Source organism: Hyaena hyaena, unplaced genomic scaffold (assembly GCF_003009895.1).
Source record: "Hyaena hyaena isolate Hyena2069 unplaced genomic scaffold, ASM300989v1 scaffold_907, whole genome shotgun sequence".
Lineage (NCBI taxonomy): Eukaryota > Metazoa > Chordata > Mammalia > Carnivora > Hyaenidae > Hyaena > Hyaena hyaena.
In genome coordinates, this window is record NW_024081541.1 from 540,684 (window position 1) to 563,199 (window position 22,516).

A 22,516-nucleotide genomic window follows, 5' to 3' on the forward strand; every position below is an offset into this window, starting at 1 on the left:
AAATATTGGCATTAATTATATACTTCTATAGCCCAAATGTTACAATTCTGTTGTGATTTTTAAAATTTCATTTGAGAAGAATTCAGACTTGTATTTGCTTATATCCAGATTGTGGTAACTTCTCCTTATTCCATCCTTTGATGGAATTATTAAAGTTGAGCTTTCTCATTTGCAACTTTCTTGGTCTGGAGGGGGGTATAATTTATCTGGGCTAGGAAAACTAAATACAGTTCATTTATGCAGAGAACTCTTAAAAATCCACTAATATTTCAGTTAAATCCTTTTTTATCATTATTTATTATCCCCTTTACAGTCCCGAGTCCTTAATAACATGGAAAAAGCCCAAAGGAAACTGAAAAAATATTGTTTTCTTTTAGCTTTTAACTGCACAAGTTTGTTTTTATTATTCATATTCCAACTAGAACTCAAAATTCCTGCTTGGAATTGTCTACACTGGGAAGAGACAAAATCATCTAGGACACATAATGATGGTATTAACTTGAATTGCTTTTACCTACATCAATAATAGACTTCCCAGCTTCTTTTTCTTCATTATCAAAGCAACTTCTTTTGACAAAAATTACATTATAATGAGATTGCTTAAAATGGTTAGAGGTGTAGTTTTTCCAATAAAGCAGAATTTGTGTGTGGGGGGTGTGTGTGTGTCTGTGTGTGTGTATGTGTTTTGTCTATTTTAATGCAGTTTATCCTTACTGAACTAAAACCCTGGAGTCATTAACACTATGGTCTAACCACCTGAACTAATTGTGCAAGGATGAGCAGAGCTGGTAGTACCATGTTTATAAACTGTGCACAAGGCTATTTTCAGTCTTGCTGTGAGAGGTCTAAGGGCTGGACACATGAGCGATACTACCTTGATGACAAATTTCTATAATTGCCTTTTCTAACTTACCAAAGAGAATCCTTGGCTCTGCCACCAGGTAGAAAAGAAGAGTAAGTACTTAGATTCACAGTGAGCCTGCTCAGTGCCAGGTATTTTTTTTTAACAAATAGTTTATTGTCAAGTTGTTTTCCATATAACACCCAGTGCTCATCCCCACAAGTGCCCCCCTCCATGCCCATCCCCCCTCCCCCCCAACATCCATCAGTTTGTTCTCAGCATTCAAGAGTCTCTCATGGTTTGCTTCTCTCTCTCTCCCCCACTGTTTCCCCCCCTTCTTCTCCCCTATGGTCCTCCGTTAAGTTCCTCCTAACCCTCCTTTACGTGTAAACATATGGTATTTGTCCTTCTCTGCCTGACTTATTTTGCTCAGCATAACACCCTCAAGGTCCATCCATGTTGCTACACATGGCCAGATTTCATTCTTTCTCATTGCCATGTAGTATTCCATGGTATAGATAAACCACATCTTCTTGATCCATTGGTCCGTTGATGGACACTTAGGCTCTTACCATGTTTAGTGCCAGGTATTTTTATACACTGTTCATTTGAGTCCTAAAATAGGCCTATGCGTAATTATTATCATCTCTGTTTTATGAGATGAACCCCAAGGTTCAAGGAGTTTATGTTATTTACCAAATATGGAGAGAATTTTAAATGTGTTTCAATTAACAAAAAAAAAAAAAAAAAAAAAAAAAAAAAAAAAAAAAAAAAAAAAAAAAAAAAAAAAAAAAAAAAAAAAAAAAAAAAAAAAAAAAAGAGCTGCTGAATGTCTTTTAAAATCTCCAGCGTTAATTCTTCTGTGGATATTTCTGCTTCAGTGGGACTTAATATAAATTCTCCATATCCTAGCATCAATACTGAGCTATAATTTTCTATAATTCTGACTGTACTTTTATCATCCATGCTCCTTTCTCTAGATTTACTCAGGTAGAGCCAATGAATGAAGGTAGTTTCTGAAAGGCAATCTGTTCTACTAGCATCAAAGAACATCTAGGATACATATCGTCATGTACTTTCAACATTGTTCTACAATGTGGTGTGGAGACAATAAGGCCTAGTGTGTGTATGTCTTCCTTACTATGCAGCATCTCACAGTCAGCCTTTTAGCAGCCATCTGTTCCCACACCCCACCCACTCTTGAGCATGTATAATCAAAGCACAGCAATGTCTTGATAATGATAATAATAAAAACAAAGATTTTGTGGCTATCAGGTTTAAAGAGGTTAGTACAAAACTATCACAGGTGTTTCATATTCTCAGGGATCTTTTTACAGTAAAATTTCTCCCACAGGGTTATATTATAAGGAATTGATTGACTTTCAACCAAGATGATTTGGCAGAATAATGAGGTGTAGCAGAATTTATTATAGCTACTAGTGGTATGACTACAATTTAAACTACAGTGACAAGTCCTGCTGCTACTATTTCAATTACCTTGGCTGCCAACAAACATTTATAAGGCATTTAATATCTTCCATAAACTGTTCCAAGAAATTATATCTTTAGCCTTTGAAAAAACACTTTGGAGAAAGTACTATTATTATCCCTTTTAAGAGGGGGAGAGGCTCAGAAATTTTAAGTAAATTTCTCATATGTAACTGGCAGCTGGTAGAGTGGATTCACATCCTAACAATCTTTTTCTCTCTTCTGGCTTCTACCTCTTGCTGCTTCTGGTAGTAGCACAGCAAGCAAAAAGTCACATGTGTCTAAGTAAAATACTCTGGTCTTAACCACCACATTATATTGCTGTTTGATAAAGAACACTAATAATTAAAATCTTAAGTTTTAAATTGTCTTTAACAATGTATGTAATGAAAGAAAGGGAGAGAGAGAGAAAGAGAGGGAAAGAAAGAAAAGAAAGAAAGAAAGAAAGAAAGAAAGAAAGAAAGAAAGAAAGAAAGAAAGAAAGAGAAAGAAAGAAAGAAAGAAAGAAAGAAAGAAAGAAAGAAAGAAAGAAAGAAAGAAAGAAAGAAAGGAAAAGAAAAGAGCCTTCCCAGCCAACTTACTTTTCATAGAATGAGGTATGATAGTGACAAAGAATCATTCCCTGTGAAGACTATTCAAAGAAAAAAATACAATTGATTACAAAACTATGTGCTAACTTTTAAAATATGACAGAAATGAAGTAAAAATTGCATTATATATATAGAGAGAGAGACAGAGAGAGAGAGCATTAGGGAGGATTCAGATTCTTCCTATGATGTTTTCAGTATCATTTTCATTGGCTGATTTATTAAAAATAGAGAACGACATAGAGTTGCCTTCACTGTTCTGAGTATTACAGGTGAGAATCTGTTAACATATGATGTAATGGAGACAAGAATTGAAAATCATACTTCTGGAGAATCAAGGTTACCAGATACATTGGCTATCAAAAATCTAAACAAATAACAAAATGCTTATTCCCTCTTTCCCCTTTCTGTTCTCTTGCTTTCATTTTCTCTTTCTTTCTCTCTCTATATGTGAATATGAAATCCCTAATGCACTAGAAGAGCTATACAACTTGGGAATTTTTCTAATATAAGATTATATAATGATAATAATTGATGGTTTTATAATTCTCATGTATGAAAGAAATTAAAATGTAAATTCAAGTTATTTATATATTTATTTAATTAATTTAGGATATAATTTATGTGGGAAATCCTTTTTACTAAGAAATACTTTGTCTATGACCAAACTTGAGTTAAGCTCCTTTGATACCTCTTTTTGAGTAGGTCTGAAGCTGGACTCTGTCCTTAGCCATCTTAGTCCAGTTTTAGCAAAAGTTCTGTTAAGTTAGTTTAGTGAATATGTCTAACCCTCCAATATCTGGTCAGATTTCTCATCTCCCTGTCATATTACCCTGTCCTGCCTTCAGGAAGACTCCTGTTGAGTTAGTCTACCAAGAATCCCTCCAGCTTTGTTGTTTTCTCTTCCCAACTTGCCGCTTAACTATAAATTTCTGTTTGCCCTTGCCATATCAAGAGTTGAGCCTCATTTCTCCTCTCTCTGGTAAAATACCCATTGTAGTAATGCCTCTTCATTGAATTCTTACTTACTGTCTTTAACAAATGTCATGGATAATTTGTTCTTCAATACCACAAAGGAAAAATTTCATAAGTTTTATCTACCAAATCTAATACTTACATGGCTAAAGGCATCCATTCTGTGATATTTTGTTACAACATCTGAACAGTCTAGACATACACTAAAGCCTATATTCTCTCATATTAATGCAAAATTACACCTAAATCTCCTCTTGCTGTTTCTGGTATTTTGCACAGCATGCAAAAACACGGAGATTTTTTTTATTAGTAATTGATAGAAGTCAGAAAATTAATAAGATATATAACATTTGAGCATCACTACTGATCAACTTGACTTAAATTATGTTTATAGACTATGTCATCCAACAACCACAGAATATGTATTCATTTCAAGCATACATGAGGTATTTACCAACATGAACCATATGCTAGGCCATAAACAAGTTTTAAACAATTTAAAATAGATGAAGTCATACAGAGTATATGCTACGAGTAATATATAATGAATTAAAAATGAATAACAAAAAAATTAGAAAATTCCAAAGTTTTTGGAAATTACTTCTAAGTAACCTATGGATCAAGAAAATATTACAAAAGAAATCAAGAACATTTTGTATTGAGTGAAAATAAAAATGAACTTGAAAATTTGGGAGATGCAGCTAAAATAGTCTTTAAAAAGAGTATAACACTAAATACTCACATTTGAAAAACATGAAATATCAAAAATCAATGATGTAAGCTTCAATTTTTTGTAATCCATTGAAAGCCAGTGCTCAAATCCTTTCTAAAAAGTATAGTTGACTCTTACATTTATATCATGTTTCCATGTTTCTTCCTCCTTATAAGTTTCTTTCAGCTAATGAGTGAAAACAGCCAGTGGAGACACAGTCATCAAGTTATCATTTAAAGAAACAATCCTTCCAGATAATAATTCTGACACTTTCAATCACTTTCTCTTTTCTCAGAGAGTGATATTTGAAGCCCTTTTCTGTGTGTGTGTCCTTTTATAATTTACATATTTTCAGTAAGGGAAGATCCCATCACAGGATTTTATTTTACAATCCTTTCTTGAATATTCAAAATTCTAATTTTCATTTTGCTGTTATGTTTTGAATTCTGAGTTTCTTGCTGCCTAGTACTGCATTGGATATGGTTCTGTTTAGGAACTTAGTTTCTGATACTTACCTGGCAGGGGAGATACCATGATCAAGGTACATAGTTTCTGTGCTCTCTTGCGACGTTTTCAGTTATGGGCTACCATGGCTATCAAAATGGCCTGTAGCTAGGGAAACCTGTAAGCCAAAGAAAGATATTATTTCCTTCCACTATTTTTGGGTGAGCTGGATACCTATCATCAGTAAACTTAGAAGTGTTATTAATGCCAATATATTATTTTTCTTTCTATGGAATATATACCTAGTGTTGTTTGTTGGATTTGGCTATAATTTCTCCTCATTCTTTTCTTTCCTTTTCCACATGTTTGATTTTCTAATATAAATATAAATTTTGTGCTTGAATTTTTTTACGTGGGTAATTTGAAATCAGTATTCATCCTAATTCCTTGATCACCCTCACTGCTGAGCTGAATAATCCCATACCCAAAGATTCTTCCCTTTTTCTTTTTAACCAATATAAAGCTGGCTAACCATGGTCTCACCCAAGATAAATAAAAGGAAAGAAACAAGCATCTGTCTGGCTTTTCTTATAAGGGCTATTTTTAAATGAGTCAAAACGTTCATGAGAGAAACTCTCCTTTATGTAACAATTAGAGCTAATAAACTCAAGGGAAATGAATGAAATAACTCAAATCAAATATAGTGGATCAAAGCAATGATGTCCAATGATGTTTGCCAATTCAAAAGTCAAAGATAAACTTTAAAATGAATGTGTCAGGTTGACATCAATGGTAAAATTTATGTTTTACCAAGAATGTACAATAGGAAATATTCATAACCAAATATATTTATTAAAAGTTTTTATACCTTGGGGTGCCTGGTTGGTTCAGTCAGTTGAGCTTCTGACTAGTGATTTCAGCTCAGGTCATGATCTCACTGTTTGTGAGATTGAACTTCACATCAGGCTCTGTGCTGACAGTATGGAGCCTTTTGGGGATTCTCTCTTTCTTCCTCTTTCTCTGTCCCTCTCTGGCTTGTGCTGTCTCTCTCTGTCTCTGTCTCTGTCTCTCTCTCTCTCTCCCCCTCTCAATGAATGAATGACTAAATTGATTTTGTACTTGAATCTAAGCCTGTTTTTATACCTAACCCTCAATTAACTTATAAGATAGTTAGGAGAAAAAGGATCATGACAAATAATATCACACTTTAAAGAATGTGGAAAATTACACCAGAGACATGACATATGGAGAACACATATGGAGGAAAATGTTGGGAGAGAGAACCACTCCTGATAAAAAGAGATGTCTGAGAATATCAGCTGAATTCAATGTGAGACTTTAGGTGGACCCTTATTAAAACAATCAAATAAAAAAACCTATACAGATTTTTTTTTAATTGAACTAAATGAATATAGACACTGTATTTGATTCCTTGTGAAATCTTTATTGGTAATTAGTAAGGGTGCAATCAGTAAAAATAAATAACTAATGCTTAATTATTATTGGATATGGTTACTGCATTTTTATTAAATTAAAAAATCCTTATGTGCTAGAAATATTTACTAATATATTTATAGTTTAAATGATCAGATGTCTAGGAGTTACTTTATAATGGCTGCTTCAGAAAAAAAATAAAGTGAGGTGAGGTGGTGGAGTAAATGGAACAAGAATGTAGAAACTGAATCCCAGAAGATTTAGTTTACTGTCATCTCTATTTTTGTGTATGTGAAAACTGCAATTATAGAACATTAATTTATAAAGACTCTATGGATCAGCTACATGAATCCAAATGATTATCCTCTACTTATATCTCCCTATTTCAGTTCTAAATACAATGCAAACAGCATCAAAAGGAGCTTAATTTTAGGAAACCTATTGATAACTGTATACCTAGACCTCTCATCAATAATTTAAAGCTAACTTCTTAGAGCTTACTGTGTAGAGTGATTGTATAATTTATATAATTATAATTTATATAATTTTATAATATTAGTATGAAACAGGAGGCCAACAGCATAAACATGGGAAATCCAAACAGCAAATCACATAAGGGTATTTTATTTTTATTCATTTTAAAAGAACTGCTTAAAACTTAGGCTGAAGAAAGGGGAAAGATTCTACCCATAAAGCATAACAAAATATAGTCAATCTTAATTGTACCTGTAGTTCAGGTCACTCCAAGCCTGTGTAGTTCAAGGACACACTTGTGGCTTGTACATGATGACTAATGAGACAATGAAGCTCACTCAACTGTGAATCATGTGCTCTCTGCCCTACTTGCTTAGACTTTTCCTGTATTTGGTTAAGGCTTATTCAGCCTCCTGTATAAATATAAACAAACACTTCCCAAAGAACAAAGCTGCCATGAGCCACAGAGGTACAAGAAGGTCAAAATAATATATTGCTTCAGGCTTTAAGTTGTTTAAGCAAGATGCCTCAAACTGTCAAGAAAAAAGTAATTGTGCTTGGATATACCAAATGCTTTAAACTTTAAATGAGATTTTGCATCCCTCTACTGATTAATTCTACTCATGTTTATTTTCCAAGGGTTGTAGAATAAGAGACCATAACCTAATATTCCATTTAAATGAAATTATCTCAAATCTACAGATTCTTCTATGATCCGTATCAATTGTAAAGACAGAGACTTTTCCCCAATGCAAAAAACTCATATGTCTATATCTGTAGTCATATTTAAAGAGGGAAAACACAGACTGATCCAAACATACCAATTGTCTGTTCCTAACTCACCAATCAGATTTGTCACTCCTCCCAGGAGAAAGAAGTCCAGGCTGGTACACTGATCAATGCCTTTCCCCAGGAAAATATAAGAGAAATGAACTATTAACACTATCAATGGCAAAATAAGGAAGATGTAGGAGTTCTTTCATATATTAAGTAATAGCTGACTAGTACTTAAGTAGAAACAGATAGCGATAAAATTACCTCTATTAGTAGTTAAATCTTTTTAATCATATTCTATAATAAACATTTACCTATCAGAGACTTTGATTTATATACTTTTCTCCTGATGAAACAATCATCTCGTTAGAAAAGCTCATGATTCTCCTGAAAGAGTAATCTGTTGTTATTAGTAGTAGTATTAGTATTACTAATATTAATGTTTATAATAATTTTAATTCTCTTGGCTATGCTTTACCTTCTCCCTTAGAAAGAAACTTAACTCACAAGGACATAAGTATAGGCTTAACTCTTAAGCTAGAACAGCTTATTAGTCATGCAATCATAAACATTTTATGTTATATTCACAACCTAAAATCAATAACTTTCTCTAGACTATATAGAAAAGTTTGTTTATTGGAAATGAGAAATACTAGAGAATGGAAGAATAAAATTGTAATTCATTATCATAACATTTACTAGCTCTGTGGCTCATAAATTGACATAACCTCAAGATTTTGAAATGTCACCTCCAAAAGAAAAAACCTGTATACAGATTGACTGAGAAAATGTCTATTAAATTTGTTGGAAAATGTTGAAAATTAACCATTAAATTAAAATCGTTAGACAGCAGAGCATGTTTTCTATTCCCTACTAAACCATTGTTATTAATTAAAAAACCTGCCAAGATATTTTTTTCTTCATTTAGAGAAAGTATCATATGAAAGCAGGAAAGTATTAGTACACCTTGAACATGGATTTACATGTTATCTTTTTTCAAAATTTTTTATAGTTTATTTATTTTTGAGACAGAGAGACAGAGCATGAGTGGGGGAAGGGCCGAGAAAGAGGGAGACACAGAATCTGAAACAGGCTCCAGGCTCTGAGCTGTCAGCACAGAGCCCGACGAGGGACTCGAACCCATGAACCGTGAGATCATGCCCTGAGCTGAAGACAGATGCTTAACCAACTGAGCCACCCAGGTGCCTCATATTTTTTTAAATCTTTTTATAGTTTATTTGTTTTTGGGACACAGAGAGAGCATGAGTGGGACTTGTTATCTTGGAGTACAGAATTTTAAAGCCCAAACCATTGAGGATATACTTATCAAAACTGTGTAGTAAATATAAACTTTCCTCATATTAAAAGAGACTGCTAAATATATATTTTCAGGACTCACTGAAGTTTGGCCAAACTAAACTTTCTGGTAAAATAAGAGTTGAGTGGTGGGTGAGTTGTTAATGAAGTCACTAATGGAGAATGCAATGAAATTTCTTCTTTCTTCTAAGGAGTATTTTTTTCCCCTCTTTTATTATTCTCCTTCACAAGTTGATGGATTAAGAGTGTTTGTAGAAACGAGAGACTAACATTGCATTCCCAAGATCTATAGTTTATAAGATGTAGTTGTTCACATACAATCAAGAAGAATGCAATAGAATAGGTTTTGGGAGTACCTGATGTGTCATACCAATTTCTATTTAGAACTTGAAAAGTTAGGGTGCCAACTCAAAGAGCTAATAGGGGAGCAAGCCCCACAAGAAAGATTAGCATCCTGCATTCCCAATGTTTGACATGGAAAAGATGTATGAGTTGCCTTCAGAAAAGAAGATTTTAGATGAGGAAAATATGCTGGATAATCTTTATGAGACTGTATTAAAGAAAGTGGAGAAAGGATTTAGAACATATTAGGAGTAAGAAATGTGACGTGAACTACCATGGTAATCCCTGAGAAATAGGCACAATTCCTCCTTCCCCTGACCAGAATAGTCAGAAGAAAAAGAAGGTGAAGAAAATGAAAAAGGAAAATAGGTTTATCTTCCCTAGTGAAAAGCCCCCAAGCCATGTGTGAGGACTTGAACTAAAAGGAAAAGAGAATCTTTGAACTGGATATGCAAATAAAGTTTCTTTTTAAGCAAGCCTGAACTTTTAAATATTAAGATTGGGTTTTGACCATGAAAGACTCTTGAATACTGAAAACAAACTGAGGACTGATGGGTGTGTGTATGTGGGTGGAGGGGAGATGGGCATGGAGGAGGGCACTTGTGGGGATGAGCACTTGGTGTTATATGGAAACCAACTTGACAATAAACTATTTGTAAAAAAAAAAAAAATAAAGATTGGGTTTTGAGTATCCAAACTTACTCTTCTTGTAACTGAAACTGATTATAAATTGGTTGCTTCTGCTGAGGGCATTGAACATATCCAACAATGCATGTTGAATGTAATGTAGGATAAATAAAGACTAAAAGTCCTGCCTATCTATTAAACTGGCTACTTATTTTCATATGACAATATATTATCTTCAAATTCCATCCATTTACTATTTCAGTGAAGCCTTGATTCATTATTACATTTATCAACCTCCCTTTACAAGAATTCAAAATTAAGACTATTTCATATGGATTTTGTTATTATATCCTAACCACTCATCCCAAAACATAAACTCTTTTGGTTCCTATTCTTCTGTCCTTTATGCTGAGAAACAGACCCTTTTAATTTTTGTGGCCAGCTCAGTCATTCCTTATAATAAAACAATACAGAAAGTTCTAATATCTACCCCAAATTCTCCCCCCAATCTTCATTTTCTCTTTACTTCTTACCATTTAACTATTTTTTTTTAAACTTAAATTAGAAGAGTATGTTCCGAAAAAGATCTTACTCTATGCCTATGTTTTGATTATCTCTTCTTCCTCACACTTCTCATAAACAGATCAATGGCTAGTGTTAGATAGACTCATGAAAGACAAAGGAAAAAAAGGTAGGGATTTCTGAGTAATAATAATAAAGTTTAATTAAATGAACAGAAGCCATAAAGACAAATACATCATTCATTGAAAGCAACCAAATAAAGAAAATTGTATAGATGAATGCTGACAAATTCAAGAAGGAACAATTAAGATAAGAGACAGAGATTTTTCTCATAGTGTGGCTTTAACATCAGTCTATGTCAGAAGTATTACTTATGGGTGAACATGAATACTGAAAAGTCTCACATACAACCTGATTTGGGGAGAATAGGAGGGAGATATTCTGTTTATCTGTCCTCTCTTCTTACTGGCAGGAGGATGGTGTGTAGAGTGGAAAGTAAGAACAGAAAGCTTAGCTGGGGAGAGATAATGGAAAGAAGAAAGCCAATAGTAAGAGTTGATTCTTCATACAAAGGATACAGGATTTTGCTGAAATGGAGGAACAGTCTGAATTCATGAGACTTTCCCCCATAGAAGCAGGATATCTAGACATCACTTGGAGAAAAGGATTCTTTCTCAGAAGATAGACTCAAATATACTCCAACAAAGACTGCATCTGGTCATCAGGCCGCAGAGATGATAAATAGGTAAAACTAATTTCAACACTAGATTATAAGGATCATATACCATGATCAAGTGGAATTTATTTAAGGGATACAAGGCTGGTTTAATATCTTCAAATCATTGAATGTGATACACCACATTAGCAAAATGAAGGATAACAATTATATGATCATTTCAAGAGATGCAGAAAAAGCATTTGACAAAACCCAGTATCCATTTATGACAAAAACTCTCAGCAAAAGAGGTGGGAATGAATGTGCCTCAACATAATAAAGACCATATATGACAAGACCAGAGCTAATAGTGTACTCAATAGTAAAAAGCTGGAAAATTTTCCTCTAATCTCAGGAACAAGACAAGGATGTCCATTCCCATCAGTTCTGTCCAACATAGTACTAGAAGTCTTAGCTAGAGGAACTGATAAGAACAAGAAATAAATAAAATTGGAAAGGAAGAAGTAAAACTGTCACTGTTTGCAGAAGACATGAGGCTATATACAGAAAATCCTAAAGACTCTATCAAAAAACTATTAGAATAAATGAATTCAGTAAAACTTCAGGATACAAAATCAATATGCAAAAATATGTTGCATTTCTATACAATAATAATGAACTATCAGAGAGAGAATTTAAGAAAACAATCCTATTTGCATTTGCATCAAAATAATAAAATACATAGGAATAGATTTAATACAGACGAAAGACCTATATACTGAAAACTGTAGGATATTGTAGTAAGAAACTGAAGACACAAATAAATGGAAAAATATTCCATGCTCAAATACCCAAAACAATATACAGATACAGTGCAATTCCTCTTGAAAGTCCAATGGCATTTTTCACAGACATAAACAATCCTAAAATGTATATGGAACCACAAAAGTCTCCTACTAGCCAACACAATCTTAAGAAAGAAGTACAAAGCTGGAGGCATCATTCTCCCTGAATTCAAACTATATTACAAATTTTTAGTAATTAAAACCCTATAGTATTGCTATAGGAATAGGCACATAAATCAATGGACAGCCTTGAAATAAACACATGAATAGAGGTCAATTAATTTAGGGCAAATGAGACAAGAATATACAATGGAGAAAAGATAATGTCTTCAATAATAGTGTTAGGAAAATTGGACAAATATATGCAAAAGAATAAAATTTGACCTCTATCTTAAACCATATACAAAATTAACTCAAAACATTATTTAAAACTTGCATGTGAGATCAGTAACCATAAACGTCCTATAAAACATAGACAGTAAGCTTCTTGACTAAGACTTGGTCAAGACCGAGATTTTTTTTTAACTGATACCAAAAGTAAAGGCAACAAAAGCAAAGACAAATAAGTGAAACTACCTCAAACTAAAAAGCTTCTGCACAGCAAAGGAAATCATCAACGAAATAAAGAGGCAACAAAGGAGAAAAATTTTGTAACATCTATCTGATAAAAGGTTAATACTCAAAATACATAAAGAGCTCACAAAATTCAAAAGATAAATAGTCCAATTAGAAAATAGGCATAATATCTGAATAGACATTTTTTTCAAAGGAGACATACAAATAAGTAACAGGTATTTCAAAAGATGCTCAACATCATTAATCATCAGAAAAATGCACAGTTGAAATGTTGAAATAACACCTCACAGCTATTAGAATAACTATTATCAAAAAGACAAGATGCGGTACCTGGCTGTCTCAGTTGGTTGAGCATCGAGCTCTTGATTTTGACTCAGGTCATGATCCCAGGATTCTGAGTTGGAGCTCCACATTGGGCTCCATGTTGAACATGGAACCTGCTTAAGATTCTCATTCTCTCTCTCTTTCTCTGTCATCTCTCTATCTCCTTCTGCCCTTCTCCCCTGCTCATGTGCTTTTTCTGCCTCTAAAAAACAAACAAAACAAAAAAGACAAGATATAACAAGTGATGTGGACGTGGAGAAAAAAGAACCCTCATGCACTATTGGTAGGAATGTAAATTGGGGCAACCATTATGAAAAACAGTATGGAGATTGCCCAAAAACTAAAAATAGAACTACTGTATGACCCAGAAGTACAACTCCTAGCTATTTAACCAAAGAAAATGAAAACACTAACTCAAAGTTGGTAAATGCAGACCTATGCTCATTGCACAACTATTTATAATACCCAAGGTATGGAAACAACCTAAGTGTTCACTGATAGATGAATTGATAAAGAAGTTGTGGTTGATATTTACAATGGAGTATTATTCAGCCATAAAAATAAAATCTTGCACCAACATGGATGAGGACATTTGAGGGCATTATGCTAAGTGAAATAAGTCGGACAGAAAAAGATAAATATCATATAATTTCTCCTTTATGTGAAATCTTAAAACAAAACAAAACAAACAAAAAACAAGTTCATAAAGACAGAGGAGATAGACTCCCCAAATGCATGGGTGGGGAGTAGGAAAAATAAATGGAAGGGTCAAAATGTAAAACAATAAATTAAAAATTTTTAAAAATTAGATCCTTCCTGGTGTAAATGCAGAAACATAAGCAAAAAAACAGACATATAAATATCCATTATGCTGCATTGTGGGTTTATTGTCAATCCAGATGATGTTGCTCAATTTCCGCCTTACTAAATCTACATTTATAGTTTTGACATGTAATTAAAACATTTATGTATATATTCATACATTTATAAAATTATAAATCAGAATTTTAAATAAAAAGAGGAAGGAAAAGAATCGAAAAATAAAAGAAAATGGCATGACAAGTCTGCATACATATTGTAATAAAAAACTTAAAGATGAGATAATAAAATATTGCAAAAGGTATATAATAGCAAGGAAAGTTAAAAAAATAAAAATCATTATAGAACTGATGAGTAATTTAGAAAAATCAAGAACAAAAGAGTAGATTAGAATCGAATTATGAGCATAAGGAAAGTTTTGGTAAAATTATAATGAACTTAAAAAATGAGAAGATTAAAGCAATAAAAATGAAGGTGATAATTTGAAATATCAGACAGTGATTACCCAAAGGAATTTTAATTTTTGAAGTAGAAACCAAAAGTGAACAATATCTGCAATTTATAGATATCATAAAACATACAGGTAACATGTTAAATACATTGGAAAACATTACAGAAAATATGTGGGTATAGAACAATTGGCAGTAATATGTGATTAAATCATTAAACTTCAAATACAAAAAAGGTATTCTTTAGGTAATTGGGCACAAAAATATCCAAGTCATCTATTATCAAATAATACAGATTCGGTCTGGCCTTAGATTTCTTTACAGCAACATTAAATGTCGTAGGGAAAATAAATCCCGAGCCAGGATTTTACACATAACCAAATTGTCCTTCAAGTACAATAAGACAGGACAAAACAATACAGAATGACAGATATTTTCAGACATGCAGAAACTCAGGGAATACAGCATTTATGGGCTATTTTTAAAGGGAAAAAAAGTAAATTTGATAAATAACTCCAGTCAACTAAGTGATGAAGCAAAACAAAATAAAATCTGAAATGGAAAACCTGTCATAAAGGACTGGCTGAGAACACTGAATCCATTTAAAAATAGAATTAATACCAAACATCTCTGAATATGAAGGTTGTAAAACAGAATATGAATTTTATAAACTTTGACAATGTATAAATAATAATGTAGCTTACAGAAATTGGCAGGTGGGGGAGGACAGAGGAAAAAAGAAGAGTACTATTTATCTAAGCATTTGAGCAGAGATTCAAATATCATTCTCTAAAATTGAAACATGCAGTTTAAAAATTGACTCCATCTCTTAAAGATTAAAAACTGATTCCTTTCTGTACTAACTATAGATTTCTTCCCAGTGAAAAAGCTTACTTATTTTAAATTAATTGAGTCAAAATTTTGTTTCACTAAAAGTAACATGTTTAGAATGAAGTGATTTCTGTAAAAATATTTTCCATCTCTCATTAAACTTATTCAAACAGTGATATAAATAAATACAGAAATATTGGTTGAGAATGAGGTTTATCTAAAGTTAACAATGATATTAGATGGAATTTGGGATGATTTTATACTTTTCATTTTGCATTTTTGCTTTTCTGCATTACTTATATTTGTTTGGCACATTTCTTTTATAATGCAAATGTGTTATGATGTCAAAAACAATAGTCATTTACTTTAAAAAAAGAGGTTAGAATAATCTTATATCTCTGAGAATCAGAATTTTGTACAATGCCCTTTATGCTGTAGGGATTCCAGAAAAGTTATTCAAAGTAGTTAAGATACCTATTTGATCATGTCTTTATCAATCAAACTTCATACTTTTCCAGGCTGACCCTTCTTGGGCACAGAATAGATTAAATGGTGTATGTGTTTGAATTATATTAAATTACTATTTCCCTTCTTTCTCATCCTGATTCAGAAGAATTATTATGGATATCATACTTGCTCAGACACTAACACTTAAATTTTTACAAATCAATTATTAATTTTAAAGTGTTTATTCATTAAAATGTGCACACGAGCTTATATATAATGTTCCCTGTAGGATAAAAAAAATTTTATATAAACAACTGAAAATGATCCAAAAATAATTGGGGGGGAGGGGTTCCTGGCACAAATCCTAATCTGTATTAGTTCACATTTCTCTGGTTCTTTGCATTTTGATTTACTGCAAGTTTAGAGAAAAAAGTTCTAAAATTTCCCTTGCCTGGAATGGTGGGGAGGGTTAGTGTTATTGAGATGAGGTGAGGTCAGACTTTCATATCAACATGGATTGTCAAAGTTAGGAATATAGGAAAACATGAGCAATCACTTTATATTTTATTGTGAAGGTGATTTCGTGAGCTTGATAATAATAATGGATCCCTGTGTCCCTAAGTGTCCCATCAGATGTATGCTATTTTTATTTGAGGACTTTATAATTTCAGGCTAAAACTATCATGAACATCATTAATTATAACATTTTATTTAATCCAATAAACAAGAATATTCAGCCACCAACCTGATGGCATCATAGCTATATGCTTTCACCTATAAATCTATATCCCCACCCCAAATCAGTTAGCTTCTTAATTTCCTAAATTTACCTATATAATATCCTGTCAGATAAGCTGATAGTTATTCCAGTGTTGCTGAATAACTAGATACTGGGAAAAGAGAGATGTACACAGTGATTCCTTACAATCAAATTAAAAGTGGAGTGAAGGAAAGTGTCTTATAAGGAATGTATGTGTGGTATACAGAAAACAAACAACCTCAGAGTATTAACAACAAAGTAAAAACTATTGTCTCAATTCAGAAAAATTTTGCTATTTCTACAATGCAGGCGGCTCATTTTTGGAGACTTCTAGCACAGAAAAGCTGTAAATTCTACCAAAATAACAAATTCAGAATAAAGACAAGGGAAGTTACAGACAAAAGCAATGAAACAGAAAGAGAGAGAACCTCAAATCTCATGGTTTCACATTTTAAAAAAAGTTTTATTTCTTGCTCTTGCAAAATATGATATAGGTAGTCCACCCTCTAGGGCAGATATCTTCCATACAATTATTAACGATGGCTTGAAATAAAGTCTACATCTCAACCATTTCAATACAAGTCATCTTTAGTTGCCTGATAAGAGGATAGATTGGTATGAAAAGTGTACAGAAGGTTGGAAGTGACCCTGCACACATTTGTTTAGTCAGAACTGTTCAGATAGTCATACTAACAACAAAAGTATATGAGTTTAGTTTTCCATGAGCCCAGGAAAGAAGAATGTGAAGTGGAGTATGGTGAGAACATACACTGTTTCCATTTGGTTCATGCTTAACAGTGCCTGTATGTCCTAGAGCAAAAAGGAAGATGAACCATTTGTGAATTACTCAGCATTTGTCAGGATCCTTTAATTCCTTTTAAATTCCAAGTTGTTTTTCTGGTACAGAGATTCCGTGTGTGTTTGTGAGTGTGTGTGTTTTCAGTATGCTGTTCTGTTCTCTTCATCCTTAAATGACACATTTTCAACAGACAATCAAAAAGCTGAAAATTCTTTTTAAATACAAGATACACGATTTAGCATTCTACCATAATCTCTCCAAGTAACCTCCCTGTGAGTTCATCATTCCTTATGTTGGTCACAAGTTTTCATGTACAGTCTGCATGGTATTATGCATATAGTCTTAGTTTTTGACTGTGTAGTTATTCTTCTTGAATGAGGCTAAAACCCTAGGATAATGTAAACCATATATTACATATATATAATATATAGTATATATAATGTGTATGTATGTATGTATGTATAATATGTATATATGTATATATGTATGTGTATGTATATATATGTATAATATGATATGATATGTAAAATTATATCATATGTGTAACATGTAATAAGATAATATGTAATATAAAATCATTGTAATATATGCATGATACTATGTATAGTATGTAATATGATAATTTGTAATATAAAATCATTTTTACCATCTACAGCAATTCATGAAGACCCTTGATATCAGTCACATAATGCATTCATGTTGATTTAATTATTCCATTTAATTCTAATGAAGGATTAAAATATAAGATTATAAAAAGAGAAAGTGAGAGAAAAAGTTATCAAATGTACTGGCTATATATTTTCACTCTGTATCAATTAATGATTATTGATATTTCATTGGTTGCCAGGATAAATATACTTCATACGTTGAATGGGATACAGTATGCAATCACATAGGATTTCTCAGCCAATCCCAGAAGATTGTACTTAATTAGTCAGAACATTGAGATTCATGCAGACCAAATAGTAAGATAACAGGGTGTAAGGGATTAACTGTTTTTATGTTTGCTTCTCTGTTTTGTTTTTTGCACTTTTGCTTTGGAGCTGAAAAAAGTGAAAAAAGTAAAGAAAAATCCAGAGACCGTCATTAACATCTGAGCTTGGGTAGAAGAGGAAAGTAAAGATTGAAATCACTTTTTAAAAGATATCTCTGTTTGATAGGAACTATTTGTAGGCTTTAATAAAATTAAGAGTATTTACTTTTTTAATGTTTATTTGTGTGTGTGTGTGTGTGTGTGTGTGAGAGAGAGAGAGAGAGAGAGAGAGAGCGGGGTAGGGGCAGAGAGGGGTGGGGAGACAGAGGATCTGAAGAGGGCTCTGCGCTGACCACAGAGAGCCCAATGCAGGACTAAACTCATGAGCCATGAGATCATGACCTGAGCTAAAATCAGTGCTTGACTAACTGAGCCACCCAGGTGTGCCAAGAGTATTTACTTTTCTTAGTCACTTAACAGTTATTTATTAAATCTTACTAATAGCTAATATCATATTATAGCTGCACTTGATGACACAAAAACGACTAATAACAGTTGTGTTCCAGGAAGTGATAATGCATTAAAAAAAAAAAAAAAAGCAGTCCACATTCAACTGAAGTAATAACTTCTATTCATCAGGAAATCACATTATTAAAATTTAATTGTTTTTAGATATTATTTTTGGAACATCACAGTGAATGCATAGGGAAATGGAACTCTAGGCAGATAAAACACATTGGGACTACTGCAATAACCCAGGAAAGAAAGAATGACAGTCAAGCTGAGGAAATTGGAGACAGACAGCAGGTATGGATTAGAGATATAACTAAGAGGTAGGACCCATCTGAATGTCAGGATATGAGAAAGATAGAGATCTTGGATCTTTCTCAGATTTCTATTTTGAATAAAGATATAAAAGTATATTCCATTAGCCAAGATAAGAAATGCAGGAGAAAGGGGGTAGAATGTGTGTTAATTCACTGTTGCACAGTAAAGACCATGGGCAGTCTTCGATCTGTCCCCTGCACACTTCTTCAGCATCAGCTCCTTCTCCTTCATCACCCTCCAGCCTGAACAAGCAACTACGTTCCCAAAGTACTGTTCATTCCTATGAATGACCCCATACTGTTCATTCCTGTGAGAGATCACCCCACTCATGCATGTAGGGAAGTTACACCTGTCTATACAACTCAGTTCAAAAGTTATTTCCTTCACTAAAGCCTTCTTTTAACTCCCAACATTAGGAGGCCTCATGGAAAGGATACTATGTTTTATTCATTTTATCATTCCTAACTTCTTGTATAAATGCTTCCACAGATATTTTTGGGTAAGGATGACTAACTCACTGAATGACTGCTTTAAGATAGATTGAAAAAATGAATTAATCAACACAGTATGAAAGTGCATATTGTGCACAATATGAGTGCATGGGGGATCTTATTAGGGAGTGTCCATTTCTATTAGGAATAATCTTAGGGTGGTTTCACTGAAGACATGATTTTTAGTTTGATATTTATTGCATGGTAAGGTCTTTGTTTCACTTAGAGAAAAGTAACTAAGCAAGTATGAGTGTTAAAATCCTCAAACATGATTGAGATGCAGATTCTATTTATAAGTTGTGCCTCTGATATATAAGTGTATCTCATAATTTTTGGATTTATTATATAAAAGAAACCAATGGAGATTTGAAAGCATTAATAATATGTAATAAGTACAATAAACTCAACTCAGGTCTCTATACATGTTCTGTGTGTGTGTATGTATAGGGAGGTATATATATATGTATATATACAAGTACTTTTCAAAAATCAGTATATTTATGTAGCGTTAGATTTCTGTTTTTCATTGATAAATTCTAAAGAGACATTTTAAATATGTTGAATTTCTTGTTCTTAAACAAGAACTGTTTGGGTTGTTCATATCATTATCATGTGTCTGTGTATATGTGTGTATGTGTATGTGTGTGTGTTTGATTAGCATATGTTTCCCTGACTTTCAAGCTCTACAAAAAGCTATTTAATATGCTTTCAAAACAATGCAGATGAGGTAGAAACTAACAAAACTATCAATTTCCCCTATTACTTAGTAAAAAAGGAAATAATGCTTCATAACCAACATTAAATTAACAAAGTTAGCATGAGTCTTTCCAGTCTAAAACTTTTAATGAGGAGGTTGAGTTACAATGATGAAATTGGCTAAGATTTTATCTCTGATCTGCTTTGAATTATAGATTAAAAAAACAAATGCTTTTGAAATATTTCTGATTAGTTGTTTTGAAATTGTAAAATATTTCAGTTGTAAACTATTGTAGAAAATTGTGTCACTGAGGATTGCAGATCTGGAATCAATGACACAGAATTCTTTTCTGTGAGTTTCTCAGGGCAGTTTTTTCCCCTAGCTGGTACAGTATATCTCTACTAGATCCTGAACAGCCAAACAGTGACATAAACATGATGCAAAGAGACTTTAAAATATGATATATTGTTTCATTATGCTATACAGACCTTATTGAAAGTACCATGTTTGAGAAACAAAATTTAAAGAACTTGGGAAATCAAAGTCCAGCAAAAATTTTAAATGGCTACCTCATTTAGTCATAAAGGAAGTACCTTATTTACTTATTAAAACAAAATGTATAGGAGCACCTGGGTGGCTCAGTGGGTTAAGCGTCTGACTCTTGATTTGGGCTCAGGTCATGATCTCACAATTTGTGAGATTGACCCCCATGTCGAGCTCTGTGCCAACAGCATGGAACCATGCTTAGAATTCTCTCTCTCTCTCCCTCTCTCTCTCTCTCTCTCTCTCTCTGCCCCTGCCCCACTCTTGTGCACTCTGTGCACGTGTGCATGCTCTCTCTCTCAAAATAAATTAATTTAAAAAATGTGTAACTAAGCTAAGGTATGATAACTAAGCTAAGCTAAAAATACATATATACTCACTTTTTCCATTTTGTTAGTAATTACTAGTTGTAAACTGCATGAAAAAATATTACATTTGGAACACGTGGGTGACTCAGTTGGTTAAGCATCTGACTTCGGTTCAGGTCATGATCTCACAGTTCCTGAGTTTGAGCCCTGCATCGGGCTCTGTGCTGACAGCTCAAAGCCTGGAACCTGCTTCAGATTCTGTGTCTCCCTCTCTCTCTACCCTCCCCTGCTCTCTTCCTCTCTCTCTCTCGAAAATAAATAAAACATTAAAAATTTTTTAAAGAAAAATATTATATTTACCATTTTATCTTTGGATACTTAGTATTTTTCTCTCTTGAAAATATTTGTTGAATAAACATATGACTATCATGTACTAACTTGTGTGGGGTATCAACAAAAATTGACTTTTAGAAATGTGTAACATCTATTATAAAGATTCAGATACACTAAAGTTGACTTAAAATAGATTAAAAAGTGATTATTTGAAAAACAATTATCAAATTAATCTGATTTATCTCATTTTAATTTTACTAGCACAAGTGTTTCTTTTTATTTTTGTGTATGTATGTATGTGTATATGTGAGTCATTCTATACCCTGGCTACACATAAAATAAACTATTTCCTTATATAATATGCTACAAAAAAATCTTATCCTGCAAAAAATCTTAATTATATTTCACTTATACTAAACATATGTACCATTTCCGAGACACAATTTTTCCTCCCAAATTCATTCTTATTTTGGTTCAAAGAGGACATCAAAACTGGCACACAAACTACAGATACCACATTTGAAAGCTCTACTAACAATATAGCTTCCCACTTCCAATCCATGTCAAAAGGCAGTAGTGAGAAGCCCAGCAGTGAATAGGAGAAGCTTGTCAAGGGTATCTGAATTTTCTTCCAGAATCATACAGATTTATTTAGAAATAAATAGTAATACTTCATTAAAGACATGTAATTGGGGTGCCTGGGTGGCTCAATTGATTAAACGTCCAACGCTTGATTTCAGCTCAAGTCATGATCTCACAGTTCATGGGATTGAGCCCTCTGTCAGACTCTGTGCTGACAGCACAAAGTGTAATTGGGATTTTCTCTCTCTCTCTCTCCTTTCCCAGTGTGAGCTCTCTCTCTTTCTCTCAAAATAAATAAACTTAAAAAAAAAAGAGACATATAATAAGTAAATGAGTTTAACAAAATATCAATAAGACAGAATAAATACATAAATTAAAGTCATTTTTATGTTTAATATTATTTGCTGTATGGCTTTATGTAAGCCAGTCAAATGATCTGAGGTCAGTTTCCTTCATTTATTCAATGATTCATTTATTTTTCAACTATTTAATCACTCACTATATACATTTAATGTGCACTAGACACTAAGCTCAGCTCTGAGAATGCAGAAAGGATTCATACCCTAGGGAATTCTCCTTCAAATAAGGCAAAATTAGTGTTTGGTGATAGAAGTCTACATAATCATCACCTTTGAGAGCCCAAAGGAAGGCTTGCATATAGACAAGTTTTAATAGAGTACAAAGGAAGTATTTAATTCATTATCAAATGGCCCACAGAG

The 22,516-nt window shown here is 32.9% G+C and overlaps 1 long non-coding RNA gene across 2 annotated transcripts in view; it reads right to left on the reverse strand.

Moving 5' to 3' along the window:
* The window catches only part of LOC120222762, a 44,100-nt gene that overhangs the window by 17,403 nt on the left and 4,181 nt on the right, over positions 1 to 22,516 (reverse strand). For both annotated transcript variants that reach the window (XR_005526114.1, XR_005526116.1), the window contains exons 2-3: positions 7,777 to 7,858; positions 5,119 to 5,225 (exon numbers count right to left, since the gene is read on the reverse strand). This is a non-coding gene — a long non-coding RNA (uncharacterized LOC120222762). The remainder of the gene's footprint in view (positions 1 to 5,118; positions 5,226 to 7,776; positions 7,859 to 22,516) is intronic.